Source organism: Myodes glareolus, chromosome 15 (genome assembly GCF_982192425.1).
Source record: "Myodes glareolus chromosome 15, mMyoGla1.1, whole genome shotgun sequence".
Classification (NCBI taxonomy): domain Eukaryota; kingdom Metazoa; phylum Chordata; class Mammalia; order Rodentia; family Cricetidae; genus Myodes; species Myodes glareolus.
In genome coordinates this window covers 56,059,030-56,077,360 of record NC_142040.1, presented here as the reverse complement: position 1 = coordinate 56,077,360, position 18,331 = coordinate 56,059,030, and the positions used below count along the sequence as shown (strand labels likewise).

The 18,331-nt window shown below is 34.4% G+C and overlaps 1 long non-coding RNA gene across 1 annotated transcript in view; it reads right to left on the bottom strand.

Annotated features, from left to right (window-relative positions):
- LOC148119704 (uncharacterized) overlaps positions 1 to 17,481 on the bottom strand; it is a 96,001-nt gene extending 78,520 nt beyond the window's left edge. Inside the window, exon 1 of the long non-coding RNA XR_015735045.1 lies at positions 17,213 to 17,481. This is a non-coding gene — a long non-coding RNA (uncharacterized LOC148119704). The remainder of the gene's footprint in view (positions 1 to 17,212) is intronic.
- Positions 17,482 to 18,331: the final 850 nt, after the last annotated feature.

The following is an 18,331-nucleotide window of genomic DNA, read 5'->3' as shown; positions in this document are numbered from 1 at the left end:
ATGGTGCAAAGATCTAAATCAAACATCAACTATGGAGTTTCTAAGAGCAAAGAAATTTTAATTCATTTGGGGAATGGTGGTGATATTTTAGAAACATATCAAACCCCAATTTAATAAAGAAAGAGAGGCTTGAATGTATTAAAACTAAATGGTTTTCATGGAAAGGACCCCAAAATAAATTACAAATTGGGGAAAGGGGGTTTCTAAAATATAATTTTGATAAAATTTAGAACTGTAACTGCATCAGAACCCTGAAGAATGAGAACTGGCAGGAGCCCTGGAAAGAATGACATCTTGGGGGGAACAGCTTGTAAATTTCTTTCTAAATAGTCATGATCTTAGCCAATGATCGGGCAACCATGTTACTTCATGTTCACATAAAGGATTGAGAGTGTACTTTGTATAAAATTCTGCTTGCAAGTGTTCAGTGTAGTTCATAAGTGGCATTCATTAGAAGCTATGGATGAAAAGGACAAAGAATATGTAATGGTACATTTGGATAATGGAATATATTGAATATGTTCAGAACTAAAAGAAAAACATGAGCTATGAAGACATGAAATGACAGCGAGAGAATAGAACGTATCTTACAAAATTGAAGAAGGCAAGTTATAAAGAAAACACTTTGTATGATCCAAGTTACACTCCATTCTGGCAAAACTATTATATTTCCAAATTATTCACAGTGATTGTGTTCTAAGATGATCATTAGATGTCTGTCATCCTCTTTGACACAGAAAACTGTATATACTATAGACTTTTTTATTTCCTGCATTCTACCCAGCGGTACTGTATCAGATAAGGATAGTATCAGAGTTCATTTGTTCTCCCACTAAAGTAGAAGCCATACCTCTATTCTATCATTTCCAATGTAGTTCCACTTCCTCTGTTGTGCTTCTTTTTTATTCCCGTGGAACTATTACTAAGGGAAATTATTGTTGCTTGAATATTAGCAGAGTAACACTTTGAAGTCAGCCTGATAAGCAAGATTGCTACTTAGTGTCTAAAAGTGAGAGAGAAGATGGTGGATATGTGGGGCAAATACATGGCCTACATTCCAAGTACGAGGCAGCAGTCTAGGAGGAAAATCCATCACTATTCAGAATGCTGTACAATTTAAATCTTATTGTTTGTTTCTGAAACTTTCCAGGTTACATTTCTGACTGCTGATGATTCTGTGTAACTGAAGATAGGGAAAGCCATGGAATGGGGGATTATAGAATACAGGAAATAAACTTATCAGTGGTTTCAGGGGAGTCCCTTTAAAAAATGAATAGGTGGAGCAATGAAGATTTCAGCTCAGTGAAATTATTCCAGATCACACTGTTACAGCGAGTACATGACACCCATGTCTCTGAACATGCAGAGCTATGTCACAGAGTGAGTCCTACAAAAACTATGTCCTTCATTAGTAATGATGTGTCAATCTTATTAGCTTGCCAACTGTGACAAATATACTAAACCAATGTAAAATATTAATAAACAGGAAAGACTGTGCTTTTTGAAATATAAAAGGGAACTGTCAAAGAATCAATGGTCGCATATAGAAGATTATTAGAGAGCAAATACATAGCTCAGGATTTTTCATTTAGAATATATTCAGCATCATGACAAGAAAACAACTACAAAATGAAAGACAGGGCTATGCTGGAAGTACAAGGTGAGTTCGTCGCCTCTGTCTACATCTTCTAACAGTCAAAGAAATAAATATGCCATGGATTATTCAGATCAACACTTTGAAAATCAATGGGCTCCCAAAGCTTCTGTCCTCTTCTGAGTTTCCCCAGGGTCTACACCAAGGAGTAACATTTGTTTTCTTGAATAAATAGAGAGTCTTTGTTTGTGACATCAGATCAAAGCCAATACACAGATGCTGGATTCCCATGGGAAGGAAGAGAATAGGGCTGTAGCTTGTACTAAGTTGCCTCTGTAGCTTCTGATGCCTACAGAAATACCTGCTAATTGAGACTAGTGTCAAGAACTGCTTGCGTTATTTCTAATTTGTCATTCTAAAAGTAAAAGTAAAGAGTTATATCTTCATACATACCTCTCTTGTTACCCTCAATAAATATAACCCCTATTTCCTATTGCTGGTCATATAGATCTTAGATTATCTATATATTACAGTAATTAAAATGCTTCCAAGACTGATTGCAATTGAAAGAATACTTTTTTCAAAGCTGAAATTAAAAAAGGCTACTCTGTGTATGTGCATGTACTCATGTGTGCATTTATGCACTCACTCCAATGCATATGCTTTGTGGAAAGTAGCTACGTTATAGCTAGCGGAATACTGATTGCAGTCATCAGACAAAGCAGGATAAAGGACATTTCATAAATACACAAGATGAAATCAGTTAACTGCAAGAAGAAACATAAATAAGATGCTGTGGGACTTTTTGAGAAAAAGATAACATGTGGCTTGAGGCAAATGGGCTTTGTGCTCTTAAAAGTACAGAGAAATGAACTTTAGGAATACAAGTTGTTCTAAGAATGGGAACAGCCAGGAGGTAAAGTTCCCGTGGCACTGTGAGAGTAAAAGATTAGTCTTAAATCCCAGAGCTCGTTATTGTTTATGTCCAGGGTCTAGGTCATCTGCCCTGTAGTTCGGTACTCTTCCTACTAAATTTTGTTGCATTTTTCTCAGATTCTCACCTTCCAAAGAATATTTGAAACAGTCTTAGTTCAGGTTACCACTGCAGCTCACTGGAGTTCATTACCCTAACACTTCAAACTAAAGATAAATAAGATAAAGAAAATACAGGGGAAAAAATGAATTCTTATCTTCAAAGGAAAAGTACCAAAGGCCACCCCTTTCCCAAGGCTACAGATACCAATGAAAAAAGCTCTCAAAAAATGCTGTATTTTACTGCTGATATTATTAGTTATTTTTACTAAAGTTGTATGCAATAGCCTAGTGTTTCAACTTGTTCTTTGACTCTATATAGACCCTTGTGATAGTCTGTTTATTTTTAAATTATTGGAGCTTTAGAGCACTTCGGTGGTAAATGGGGAAACAATTTGTGGTATATGTTCTTTTCCTCTCTTTACAAAAGTAAATTGAATCTCTAACCTGTCGTTCGAACTTGCCAATAAAAAGGTATAGCTTTCATTTTTTTATTTCAACATCATATTATCATCCTATGATTTTTCATTTTCCCTGTACTTGAAATAGAAGTGTTCAATGACCCAATTTATGAGATTGTTGCAACTTGTAAGCTTGGGATAATAACCATCTTTATTAAAGATCAAATAATGCATTTAAATGACCTTGACAAACTCACACTATATGAGAAATGTAAAATAAATGCAATTTATTATTGTTGTTGCTAGTTGACCATAATCTTTTCACCTCCACTAATGAATTTCTAGGCTTACCTGTTCTTTTCCATATCTTTGAAAAAAGTTTTGTATTGAACGTCTCTGTCTTAGTTAATTTCTATTGCTGTTTTAAAGCAAAGGTAACTTTGGGGAGAAAGGGGTTTTAACTTCATCTTATAACCATGTCAGGTCAGAACTCATGGCAGTAATCTGGAGGCAATAACTGAAGCAGGAACCATGGAAGAATGCTGCTTATCTGTTGGCTCCCCATGGCTGAATGCCCTACAGACTTGCCTACAGGCAATTTGATGGCAATATTTTACTGATTGAGAGTGGTCCTTCTAGAGAACTCCAGTTTGTGTCAAAGTGACAAAAAAGCAACCAAACTCCAGTACCTAACTTCTTGCTTGTTATCCATAGCACGGATTGCAGAATGTTAGAGGCAGAAGAGAATGGGTGTTTTTGACCTATGTACTAGTATAAATCTCATCTACTCCTCTAATTGTCTCAAGTAAATCTCATCTACTCCTCAAGTTGTCTTATGCCAACACCCTAGTCGGAGCTTCCTCCTTTAGCTCCAGCACTCTCTTAATTCTAAATTCATGTACCTCCTTCCTTGGCCAATGGTCCAGACTGCTACCATTGTTGCTAGTGTCTTCAGAGTCCTAGTACTATGCCTTTTTTCCAAAGACTTTAAACAAGTTGTGTGTGTGTGTGTGTGTGTGTGTGTGTGTATGTGTGTGTGTGTTGCTTTTGTGGGTAATTGTGAAAGAGAGGTAGTGTTGAGCTGCCTGGGGTGGGTTCTGGAAACTGAACTTGAGTCTCTTGTGAGAACAAGAAGCACTCCTAACTGCTAAACAATTTCTCTAGCTCTTTATCTCACAACTAATACTGGAGAAACACGCTGAAACTGGAAAACTAATATGATTTCCTCTAAAAGGACTATTTCTACTATCATCACTACAGTGACCCCAGATACCATTGTTAGGAACAGAAAAACATGAGTTAACAATATTAACAGCTCTGTACTAGATAAAGATGACCTGAATAAAAAAGCATTTCTTTTTTATTTATTTTCACATGTGAAAGCACTGTAACATTTAGCTTTAAGATTATAGCAGCAGTACTGTTTAGGAGATATCCCAGCCAGGAGTCACCTCCCACCGTAGCTTCACCTCATTCTGTAGAGGAGCAAATTTTGTGTTCAAATAAGAGCAAAATATTAAGAAAATTAAAAAATAAAAAATAAAAAAGAACAAAATATTTTATTTATGCATTAAATTTATTTCTTTATTTACTTGCTGATCTAATTAGTTAATTAATAAAAGTATAGAATTATTTTCGAAGAATTCACCCAATATGAATTGGAATGGCTTGTTTGTTTTAATGGCATTGTTCATCTGACATATTCTTTCGATGGATTTAGCCAAGGTTCCTTGGCATTTTTCTTATGCTGTAAAGACAACTGCATCACCCACCCACATTTCATGTCTAGAAGATGAGAAGATCCTATATCTTCACAAATGATCATCTACCTCTATTCATTTGCCGAGAATCTCATAGAAAACTAATGTCTCAGAGATTACACCATTTTTATTAATACTATAGGGATTTTAATTTCTCAATAAACAATTTTACATTTCATTATGGTGTGAAGTCACTTTTTTTGAATTATCATTCATTAGATAAGTACTGACTTCCTTTTCAAATGTAGTCATATGTATACATACATCTATCCGGAGCTAGTGTTTTTTAAGAATTTTAATTGCACTTTTCTTTCTACTAACTGTAAAAATTGGTGTACTCTTGTCTCATAGCCTAATAAGAATAAATTCTATATTTTGAAATGCAAACCAGACTTAATTAAATAATGTTTTCTATCCTGTAGATCTCATAGTTTGCCGTTTAAAATACATAAATGGAAAGTTTAACCATAGTCTGTACTTGTTGCTTTGATTGACATGTCTGCTTCATTTCACTTGGCAAGTTTAAGTATTTTATTATGCTGTACATGCTTCTTTTATGTGGTTGTAATTGTGATAGGCACATAAATGACAGTATCAAAATTATTCTTGTTTTGGATTTCTGTTAGCTTAAAACAGCTGTCAAAATCTCCTCCCTCTGAAAATTAAATGTTATGTAATGCAACCCCACTATACAATTTCTTCACAAGCCTGTTTGCCATTACCTTTTGTTTATGGGTCTTGGAAGTATATTTTTTTACTCTTTAATCTACCTGACCCTCCTTTAATCTTTCTCACAAATATTTCTGCAGAACACTATTGTCTAACTTTCTATATAAAAGAAGGGGGTTGATTCTGTGAGCACACAAATAAGCATATACGTGGAATGCCTTTTAATTTTTTATTTATCATTTTAACTTCTATCTCTAGTTTTTAAAACTTTCCTTATTTAAAGTGAACAAGGTCATCATTATTTTAAATGAGCTTTTCTCTGTGTTCCAATGTTCAGAAAATTCACACCTAAGGTTCCTTTCAGGTAACAGACTTTAATGCTTGGTCCCTGGGATAAAATGTTGATCAAAATGAGAAAGATCTAGCCCTTACCCTCAAAAGATTGAAATCTTAAAAAAAAAAATCACAAGTCACATGATCCCACAAGTGTATCCAAAATCATAACTATAATAAGTTAATAAAAGGCCTTGTATAAGAGCATTACAGAGTGACCTGAACTAAAACAAATATTTTTGATGATTAAACAAAAAAAGCCAGAACATTTTATAAGCCACAATCAATAGTTGTGTCCGTGTCCATTTTCCTAAATGCACCGAGTTTCCTATTTTTTACACAAAGACTTTCTCTGTTGCTGAGGTGGTTTGTATGAGAGACTACCCACCCACCCTTACCCCATGGCAGCACCAAGGTTTCATATTTGCATTTCTGGTCCTTAGTTGGTGAAATTGTTTGAGAAGGATTAGAAGATATGCCCTTGTTGGAGAAGAGGTGTGTCACTGGAGGTGGATTTTGAGCTGTCAAAAGACTAGTGCGTTTCGGGGTCTCTTTAACTTTTCTGCCTTCTGCTTGTGGTTGTAATCTCTCAGCTACTGCTTCAACTTCTTGTGTGCCCGCCTGCCGGCCTGCCTGGCTGCCGTCATGTTCTTGGCCGTGATGGTCAAGGGCACATTCACAAAAACTGGTAGCAAGCTCCAAATTAAACGCTTTCTTTTATAAATTGACTTGGTCATGGCACCTTTTCACAGCAATAGAAATGTATCTAAGGCAGAAATCTGAGTGAGTCTCATACTTGCAGTTGCCCTACCTTAGCTTGTAGAATTCTGAAAACTTCAGGTACATTCACCATGTACTGCCCCCCAAAAGAAAGTTTGAAATGGGTTAAATTAAACAAGCCTATCATTTTAAAGTGCAACTTCTTTTCCAGCCACAGACATGATCCATGACTAGTAAAACTTCAGGAAAGCATTTGAGCAGCTATTCCCTGAGTCTGCATTTTCTATCTGTCTACAAACCAACAAGCATTCAAAGGATTTGCCAATTACCCATTTGTTAAGCTCGTAAGGGAAGATGGAATATAGGGAATGCAGCTTTTGGTCTTTCTGTTGTTCTCATCTGGGAAGACTGAATAACTGAGAACTGAAATCAACCAGAATCGCAATCCCTCAGTGATTTGAAATCCTGGTGTGTCCTTGTGGACAGACTAACTTCACAGGTTTCTGTGATTGTTTGACTTTCTCACAAAAAAAACAAGCTTGATTGTGGTAGTAGTTACAAGGGGGTGAGTGATGATTCCCATGGCGGCTTTCCCCAGCAAGCAATGGGGAGATGCAGGGCCCTTTCAGACTTTCACTAATGGTTACAGAGGTATCACTTCTGCCATTGTTCTGCCGTTGTCTCTAGGGCCAAGTACTCACAAGCTCAGCCAAATTTAAAGAAAGTACAACAGTTCCCATTGTTTAATGAAAAGATCAAAAACGCTGATTTGATACATTGACTTATACTCAAATGTTAATTGAAATTAGAGAAAATACATTAAGAATAAATATACCAGAAAAATATCATCAAGCTTTAATAATGTACTTCTAGCCTTCGTTTTTTACTATTGCTACTTTTTCCTTAAGTTTTACTTTTATATCTATAGTGCTAAAGATAGAAGCTAGAATAACGTGTATGCTAGACAAGAGCTCTACCACTTAGCCACTTCCCTTATCAGTGTTCCAACAAGTTTGGGATTGCATGAGTAGTTTTTCAAATAATACATGTGATTTTTGCTAAATTATGTTTGTTTTTTTTTAAAAAAAATTCTAGACAGGATTTCTCTGTGTAGTTTTGGAGCCTGTCCTGGCATTAGCTCTTGTAGTTCAGGCTGGCCTTGAACTCAGAGAGATCCTCCTGCCTCTGCCTCCCAAGTGCTGGTATTAAAGGCATGTGCCTCCACCACCCTGTGCTAAATTGTCTTCTTACAATTTCTTTTAGTACTAATTTTTTCATGATAATTGCACATGGTATATAACTTGACATTTCATTACCTGTGAACAAAAGCACAATGATCATGTTATAAAAACAGTGTTCATCATTCAGGTAGGTACCAATTGTTTTCATAGAAACACCAAAAAAATTATTGATGTTTATGTACCATATTGTATTTACATGTATATGCTTATGCTCATATGTGCTTATGTGTGTGTGTGTAAATGTCTGTGTGTGCATGTATCATCACAACTGTTTTTTTTTATTTCAGTAGATGCTGGAGAGTTCAACTCAGGACTTAGAGCGTGTGTGGCTAGGACTCTAGTAATCAAGCCATCTCACCAACACATGCCCTACATTTTACCCAGTTATCCATCAATAGATATCTCAGTTGATTTCATATCTTCTGTGTTATAAAAATTCTAAATTAAACATGAGAATATTGGCATTTCTTTGATAAAATAATCTCATTTTCATTGCATTTGCAACCAGTAGTATCTGTGTCTCTGTGTGTTATGTGATTGCTGCATTTCTTTTCATTTGGTAAAGGACATCCATGCTGTTTTCCATGATGATACCTACACCTATACATTCTTAACAATGTTTCAAAATGGTACCTTTTGTCCGCAGCCTCATAAACACTTGCTACTCACCTTTTATAGTCTTTGTCTGGTTTGGGTATTGGTATAATACTGACTTCATAGACTGGTAAAGAATTACTCATGTCTTTTAAGGATTTGGAAAATTTGGGGAACTATTGTAATTATTTCCTTGAGACTTCCTAAATTCAATAATGTAACCATTTAATCCCAGACTCATCTTTGTTTTGATATAATTTTATTATTAATTGAATCATATTATTCATTATTGGACCCTTCAGGTTACTCATGTCTCCAAATTTCTGTTTTATATGTGTCTAGAAATTTGTCTTTCTTCTGGTTTTTCAGTGTATTGCCACCTAAGTTTTCACATTAACTCCTGTTTACCTTTTAAGTGTCAGTTGTTTTATTTTTCTGTTTTTACATCTTTAATTTTATTTATTAATCTTTCTCACTTTTGTATGAGTCATATAGCTCAAGTTGTCCAGGTCTCTTCTCTCAGCAGAATAATTTCCGTTTATACCTTGCATGTTTCTATTTCTCAAGATCTGTATTGCTTACTTCTGCTCCATTACTTGTCAGTTATCTATTTTTCTCTTTTGAGTTATTTTTTATGTTAGCATACAAAGTACAGAGTCTCATGATGGGCTGTTAACTCACCTGTGCAAGATTTTTTGTTCTTCTTCCTCATCTCCCTCTGCTGTGGCTCCTTCCCTAACCACAAAGAGTTCTCCATTTTGTTTTCATGACACACATAATACATTAATCACTTGTTTTTCCAAGTTTTCTTAATGTCACACCATCTCCCATGATCCCATTTATAGCTTCATGAACTAAGCGTGCAGGTACACACTTAAACACACACACACACACACACACACACACACACACACAAACACCAGTTGTAAATATAAGCACCAAATATAAAAGAAAGTGTGATAATTGTCATTTTGTGCCTGGTTTGTTCCAATTAAAGGTAATTTTTATTATCTAAATATTTCTACAAATGCCATGATTCTATCTTTCTTAATGGCTACATAAAATTCTATGGTATACATATATAACATTTTTATTTATCTGTTGGAGGACATCTAGATTCATCTTGAAGCTTGTGAATGTTTCAAAAAATGAACATAGATATGTAAGCATTTCAGAGGTAATCTAAGTGTTCTTCAAGTATATGCTCAAGTGATTTTTGAAGAGTGGTGTAGTGGTATGCAATGGAAATTCTATTTTTACTTCCTCAAAGATAACTCTTATGGATTTCTACAGTGACTGGTAATATATAAGGAATGATTTCTAGTAAAACTAGAAATTTTTATCTAGTAAAACTTGGTTTGTGGCATAGACTATGGTCTGTTTCAAGGGAAATTACATGTACTTATGAGGATGGTTGGAATGGTCCATTTATCACTGTAAAGTCTACTTGATTTATGGTGTAGTTTAACTGAGGATTTTTTTAGTTTTACTTTTATTGTGAATGCTCTATCTGGAATTGAGCATAGGGTATTGAAATAACACACTATGGTTGTATAAAGATCTATCTGAACTTGCATGTCCTCTAATGTGAATTTTATGAAGTGCAGTTGATTTTATGAGTTATTACCTAGGATTGGCCTTTCAGGTGGGTGTCTTGCTTTTATTACCCCTCACTCATGCTAAATGCACTGGTTACCCATGGTGGACTTGGTTTAATAGGTTTTTGGCCTGCCATTGGTTACTTAACAGGAATGATTGATTAAACATTTCTATTATATTCCCATAAAAGAGAAAAGCAACAGATTTCCTCAGTGAGATATATCAATTCTTTCTTTCTTCTTATTTGTCTGTATATTCCTCTCATGAAAAGTCTTTTTCCTGAGTCTTCTTGTTGGTTTTTACTTTTCTTTAATCTCTATTTGTCATATCATTTAAGAATACCCTGCAGTGCTAGATTAATGTGCATAACTTGAGTTTGTTCATTCTTTCATTTAAAAAATATTCATTTCCCTACTAATTTTAGAAGAATTTTTTGCTAGATTTCATAACCATGGCCAGCAGTTATTTTTTATCAGGGCTTGAAACATGTAACTCTATTGATTGAGGGTTTCTTTAGAGAGGGCTGAGGCTTAGGTGAGTTTGCTTTTGTGTGCTCACATTTTTCTCTTGTAGCTGTTCACACTATTCCTGTGTTTTTTTTTTGTGCTAGGCAATTAATTACACTGTATGTGAAGAGAATATTCACTGATTGTAAGTTTTTTGTCCTAACTGCTTCATATGCTTGAATATTCATATATTTATCTTAACTTTTTTGAATTATTTTTCAGTGCTTTTAAAAGTTGTTTGAGCTCCTTAATCTGCCACATGTATCATTAGTGTTCACCTCTGCATACCATCTCTATAGTTTGTGTAATTTGTGGTTATGGTTAATTAATTTTTAATATTTACTGATACCCAAATACATTATAGCTCTACCCTGTCTTTCATCCTGGAGATCTACTCTTCTATTTCATCTAGTTCATTTACGATACATTCTCAGTGTATTTTTCAAAATGTCATGTTTCTTGCTAATGTTCTCATTGTTGTTATTGATATTTTATTCAGTGTTTCTATTTTATACATGGACTCATCTGGAAATGATGAGTCTTAGAAATCATTAAATATTTTAAAAACTAGGTGTTGAAATTTTTGTACAGAATTTTGACCATTTCAGTGTCTCTTAATTTTTTTTATTGTTTTTTCTCATTGTTTGGCGTATCTGAGCCTTTAAAAAACACTTCCTTGAAATAAAATTATTGCTTTTGAAACTATCAAAGAAATTATAATTTCATGCATTTAATTCTTTAGTTCCAATGTTAAACTTACTTTTTCTTTTATGACTCGGTCTCTTTACTAAGTTCCACATGTATATCATAAACTTTGTTTGAATTCCCCTGAATGTTCTTTTTACCTTATATGTTTTTATAAACATTCTTTAAAATATTTTTGAGACATTTTAGGATTGCCTTTCCTTCCTTCTGTTGCTGCAGTACTGTGTTGCTTCAGAGGCACCGTGACACCTTTGTTTTAAAGACTTATTATGTCTCATATTGATGATGCTTCTCTCTGGAAGCTTGCCTTAGGATACCAGTTGGATACATTGTACTGTTTATTGCCCTCGGCAAATACTTTTTATTATCTAATTCAGCTTCTCTAGCTAATATTAATGCTGTTGTCAGTGGAAAAAGATGTCTGAGTCACCTAGGACAAGCAATTTTCTCAAAAAAAGCTGATTCACAGGCACCTCAGAGCACAGCCTGACCAAGTGTAGGTGGAAGGAGACTACAATTTGTATTTTTTGGCGGGGGGAGGAGCACATAGAGACAGGCTTGTCAACATAAAAGAGCAACTGGCAAACTGCATTCAGTGTTGCTGGTTAGTTCCTGAGTGCCACTAAAGAGTGAAACTATTGTAATGAATGAAAGAACGGATCCTGTTATTTTGTACCTGGAAATGGGTGAAATAAACTTTAGTACCTAAAATCTACATGGGAGAATTTGAAAAATCACTGTCAACAAACCTTTCTAATACATAACAAAATTAATTTCTGGGGACACTGTGTAAGTGGTACTGCTTATGTGCTTTTCAGAGCCTAGTAAGCCACATTTTCAAGACCTGGTTCTAGAGTGTTCACTGGCTGGAAAAGAAGTAATGGAATTCCCCAACACTTTCTATTGAACTTTTCAAGCAAAGATTTACCAAAGTACATTGTTCAGATATTTTCTTGGTGACAGAGGAATCTCTGAGACTGCTCTATACTAAGCTATTAACAGACAACTTCCCAGCTGCTTCTGGAAGATGCTGCGTCAAAGTCGCTAAGCCTCGCAGCATCCAAATCAGAGGTGGTTTTTGAACATACATGGCTGTTTTGCAGTTATTGAGGGGATATTAAGATTTGAGCAATTATTTCCCATGGAGCTTTGGCAGCCAAACTCAAAAGGGACAGCTGTCTAGGTACCTACAGGGCTATGAGATGATGGAGGTGCCACCTAACTAGTTTTTGGAGTATGTCACAAAATCTGTTCATAGGACAGATGATAGGTCCAATGTCAGGATGATGCTCTACTATAAGATAAATTTTGGACAGAAAAATCAAGGGGTTGGATATCCTGGATTTCTCCAGAGCATAAACTTACAGCTCCCCAAACTAAATTCAAAATTCTATGAGTGACACTTTTTTTTTCAATGACAACATACTTCAGTTTTGTCTGTTATGAAATATTCTGCTGACTAATTGGCATAAGACATGTAGAACACAAATTTGGAGAGCTTCAGTATTGTAACTCTGGAAAGAAAATTTTCTTTAGCAATGTTTCTTCCCTTATATCATCAAGCTGCTATCAACATGTCTGTTTGTCCGAACAGTCTCAACTCTGACACAAAATTATTTACCTGCCTCAACTGTTTTGACAAACCTACTCTACATTGACCATAAGACAACATATACGATAAAGGCAACTTGTAATTTGTATTCATCTCCATACTTTGCTATGACTCTCCTTTTGGGTGAGTCAATCTATGTGTTTTCTAAACACATAGATTTATGTTTTCTTTTCTGAAACTATAAAAGTTCATGTAATTGTTTCCTTCATGAAAATTGCTATTTGGAATAATGAATCCATTTTCTGGGCTATGGATATTTGTATTTGATTCAGAAGAAACAACAGTTCCTACAATGGATTTTCCATTGGTAGCACTGTGGGTGAGAATTGTTGGGACCTTCGCCCTACACGTTCTTTGGTGAAGGGTGTCCTTGTTTCAAAGTTAACCTGAGGAAGGGATATTGGATGCTTTACACTGTTTACTTCAACACTTCATCAGACCTGTTTATCCACATGTTCGACAATGTCTTCGCCAAACCCCCACTGCTTTCTGGCCCTCTGCGACACAGACCAGTTTAAGAGCTACTGTTTGTGCTTTGACTTGGTCCTTTGTTATGGAAGCAGACATTGACAGGCCTCTCTAGCCAGCCTTTTCACCGACATCACCCAAGCATTCTCTACTCTACACCTGCTCTCTATCCCTCTAATTGCTATCAGTTCAGGTTCCTTCTTTGTCCTAATAGATCTAATTTGATGGCTGTTTTCTAACTCATTAACATGGTTCCTTATAAATTGATTTTCGTCTTTATCAGTGTTTCTGTTTCATGTCTAATTAAAATCTATTTCAACAAAATTATTCATATTTAGAAATATGTTTTGATAAACTTCTATGTTTAAATTATGATATAATTGAATCATTTCTACTATTCCCTTTTCTCCCTCTAAGACCTATAATGTAGCCCCTCCCTTCCTCACAAATTTGTGATCTCTCTTTTCAATGGGGGGTTTTGACTGCAGATTTTTAAGAGCATATTTGTTAGCCTCCCAAAGATTTAGTATGTTTTTTCTTATTTTTTCTCTATTTAATATTCGTATGAATTATATTATTGTCGGAGGATTGACTCCATCATTTTATATTTTATCTATGATTTAAAATATTGTGGTTTAAAATTTGTAAACACTGTGGACGAATTCATCCTTGTATCATAGCAAATACAAATATTTTCCTTCTAACTGTTGAGTGTGATTGTCCTGTGTGAAACAATTTCCTATGATTCACGCCTTCTGCATCTCTACAGACTTTTCTGTTCTTCTATTGGAACTGAGAGTCATTAAACATCTCCTACTAAATTTATATACAAGCAAACATGCAGATAAACAAAGATTATACAATAACTGATGGTGCACTTTCTTTGTTTGCATGTGTGTTTGTTTCTCAGTACAGGAATCAAATCCAAGGCCTGGCATATCCTAGGCAAATGTTGTAACACTGATCCATTCTCCTGGTACTTCAGCTGTACTCTAAGTTTTTACTTATCAATAAAATAAGTGGAGATGTTAATTTTTTTTTATTTTTTGCTTCTGCTTTCATTTTGAAGATTTATTAAGATGTTTTCATTTTATTCTACATAGAATTCAATAAGAATTTTCCATATTTTCTCTCATAGTTTAGCTACAAATTTTGTTAGTGTACTTTTCATATATGCACATGTGTGCATGCATATGGGTGTGTGGATCCATGTGCAACTGTGCGTGCTTATGAGACTACGCACTCTGAAAGCATGGGGGATACGAATGATGCTGAGTCCTTTTCCTTCACTGTTTTGTTTGTTTTCCATTGAGGCCTCTCTCCCTGATTGTGGGGCTCCTTGTCTTTTCTCATCTATATTTATTTACATATTTGAAAAAATAATAAATTCATTTTTTCTTGCAACTCTGATAATATATCAGATGATTTCACACCTAATCCACGAAATTTAGCACTTATTGGCATTCTAACCTGCTAATGTGCTGAGATTTGTTGATTTTTTTTTCTTTTGTTTTGAAAAGTTATTTTCTGGAAATATTGCTTATGTCATTTAAAACCATAGAATAAAATTATACTTGTTTGGAAGACCTGACAATCTTGATATATATATGGATAATTTTCTCCCAATTACTACATATGGCTTTAGTCAAATCTTATCTTGGGAGGTATGCTTATGTGCTAGGTAATGAAGATGAATGGCGCAAAGTGTTTAAAGGGAATTTGCTTTTTTGCTGTAGATCAATTTGATATCAACACAAAAGTTTCTTCTAAAAAAAGATTAAGATTATTTTAATTTTACCTTTATCAGATTGCTATATTTTAGACTTCGTTGGAAGTATAAATTCTTGGGAACACTAGGATCTCTCTTTATAAAGAAAACAATCCCTAAAAAAAAATCTTAAAATAACATAAGCATAAGAGGGCTGAATTTCAGAACTATTGTGGAGTGCTGACTCCTGTGGACAGTCTATTATTTCTGAATCTAAATGAAATATTCTATTTTTATTCTTGTCTCTCTCTTTTATTCCAAATATTTGCAAGATAGGTATTTTGTCTCATAGGGGCTAAGATTTTCAAATGAGAAATGTTATGTGCTTACAAATTATATCTCAAGAGTATATTTGATAAAAGATGGTTTAGCTGTTAAAAGAAGTGATCTTCTTGCAAATGACTCTAGCATTGTTTCCAGTACTCACATGAACATTTGTAATTCGGATTCTAGGCACCCCAGCATCCTCTTATGGCCTGATTACTATTGCATGCACATGGTGCAAATACGTATGTGCTGTCCAAATATATGTTCACGTAAAATAAAAATAAATGAGTCATTTAAATATACACAAATAAATAATCATTGCTCAATTATAATAAAATGTTATTTAAAAACAAAGATTAGATCATGTATTTATGGGCCACAGATATATACAAATTTCTAAATTTGATGAATTCTAAACAATTAGATTTCTGATAGAAAGACTACTGGAAATCCAAAGTTGCCATTCATATACCTTACTCTTAGTCATACATAAAAGTACCTACATGAAAAAAAAAAGTGGGGATATGTGTTTGGCCAAATGAAATAAGTATGAACATAATTTAGGAAAAGAACATTTACATTGCTCCTAAGAGAAGTTTAGTAAGAAATGCATCATTACCGAGCCATGGAAATGACAGAATGCTGTCTTAAATAAGGTGCACATTAGTTACCAAAGTTCAGGAAAAATGATGTGGGTGGGAAAATTACTCAACTGTAAATCTATTGCTATTATAATAGTAAAGGAAGAATGACATATTTTTAAAGCTCTGCATCCAGAAGGAGATTAAAATCCACAGGATGTAGCCACTAAAGAAGGAGTGATCAAGCTGATCTTCTAAACTATTTTATATGCTAGTGACTCCTGTGAACATTCTAAATAAAATTATATAAACACAAACACATATGAATGTATGCATTTTTACCTCCATGATTGTTTTTCCAAAAAATTTGAGAGACAAATATTTTGCCTCATGGTGGCAAAGTTTTCAAATGAAAGGAATTATGAACTTTCAAATTGTATTGAGCAAGCAAAGCAATATATTTTCAAATACCCCCAGGATATTCAAATGTTTCAGTTTTTGATATTATGGTGCAAAAGTTCTCATTTATAAATGGATATATATAGCACTAGCATTGACGACACAGATCTTTCTCAAGATACTTATTGTACAAATTCTTTCGTAATTATTCCATCTATGAAATTATTGCTTTTTGAAAACAATGATATAATAAGAGTTTAGATAATGCTAAATAGATTTTTTTAAATGTGAATATATATGATTAATACTTGAAAAAAGAAATAATTTGTACAATAAATTGAAGACAAATTATTAAAATTCCTATAGGTTTGGAAATACTTCAATAAATAAAAATCTGTTTAATAATACATTTGTAAAATAAAATTATGAATTTTTTTCTAGAAAGCTCAATATGATCATATTGTCCTAAATATATTGTCCCCCAAGTTTAGGAAAGATTACAAAACTGGTAGGAATGCCAAGGCGTTGGCCAGTATGGCAGATATGTGTTCATTCTTTGATAGCTGGAAGGAGAAAGAAGGTGTACTCTGTGAACACAAAAGAAAAGACAGCAAGTAAAGTGAATGAGAGTGAACGGGAAGGAAAATATAAGCAAAGGGGAGACGAAAGGAGAGATGAGGGAAACAGAAAAGATCATTAAGCAAAATGAAAGAATATACAAGTAATTCATTCATCATCGTTATAGCTTCCAAAAGTTATAAGAACTACGCCACTCCCTGATTAGGCTATTTTAAACCCAGCAAAATAAAGGCAGTAATCAATTGAGATGAAAACCTCAAGTACATTTCTACATGCCCTTCAACTGACAGAACAGATACCTAGCCTAATTTAAAAGGGTGATCTGGACAACGACTCCTCCTTGTTTTGGATTTTCAGCTTTTATCTATCAGGCCACTTCCTTACCTTTGCCCACATGACGTGGTTTCTTTTTGGATTCTGTATGTCTCCTCCAATCTCAGCTCTTGTTGCATCAGCTTTCTTGCTGAATACAGCAACTTCATTGTCCCGTTTTTCCTGAAATCAGAAAGGCTTATTCGTGATTGGCTTTCTCTTCCCTTTCCAACCAGCAGATGTTCACTAACTGCTCATCCTTAACATCCATCCCTCCTACACTCAAATAGCTGGAACCATTTTGCTACGACTTCTTCCTCAGGTGCCAACGCCACATTTCTCCAAACCATTGCACATTGGACTCCATTCTCTTGCACCCACACCTTGTTGGTTTTTTTTTTTTGCAATCTCTGTAAATGTGAATAGTTTCTATCATACAACTCGAGTGACTTATGAAGAAAAATATTATACTCCTTTGCTTTGTATAAGCACAAGGTTATTTTTATCCTGCACAAAATATTTTGATGAAATCAGTGTGATTCTGTTAAAGCTAAATCAAAAAAAAAAAAAATCCACTCTGAAGTAGTGTGGCAAATAAACTCCGAAAGTTGAGAGTGGCTGAAACTTTCACAACCTTTAGTAAAGTATTTAATTGAAGATGATGACAGGATTTGAGACAAGATTCTTGAATAGGAATATAAGCAAAAGAAATAACATGTGAGGCTGTAAAAAAAACTGACCCAGACCACAAGCAGCCATGCTGATCTCCAGGCATTCTAGAATGATGTATAGATTTTCTTCTTTTACTTCAAAATATACCGATTTAATGAGAGCTATGAGATATTTAGATTAAAATTCTGTGTTTTAATCCTCCAGGCTTTGCTTTCTCAAACAGACTAAGTTGTTTACCACAGTGGCACGAGTGATACTATCTGAACGATCTCTTTAAACATGAAATCCATGAGGGTCTCATTCCCATCACTACAAAGATATAAGTTAAATCAAAGATTCTCTCGTATTTTTGATGTAGTATAAGCTGCATTAGCCAATACCCAAGAGAAGTCTCATAAGTCTGGGTGCTCTAGTGCATGTTTCAGCAATGAAATATAATTGGTATTAATTCAATGTAAAATAAAAGTAATTAAAATATCAGAGGATGTATAATGTCAAGGTATTTTCAGCATGCTATGA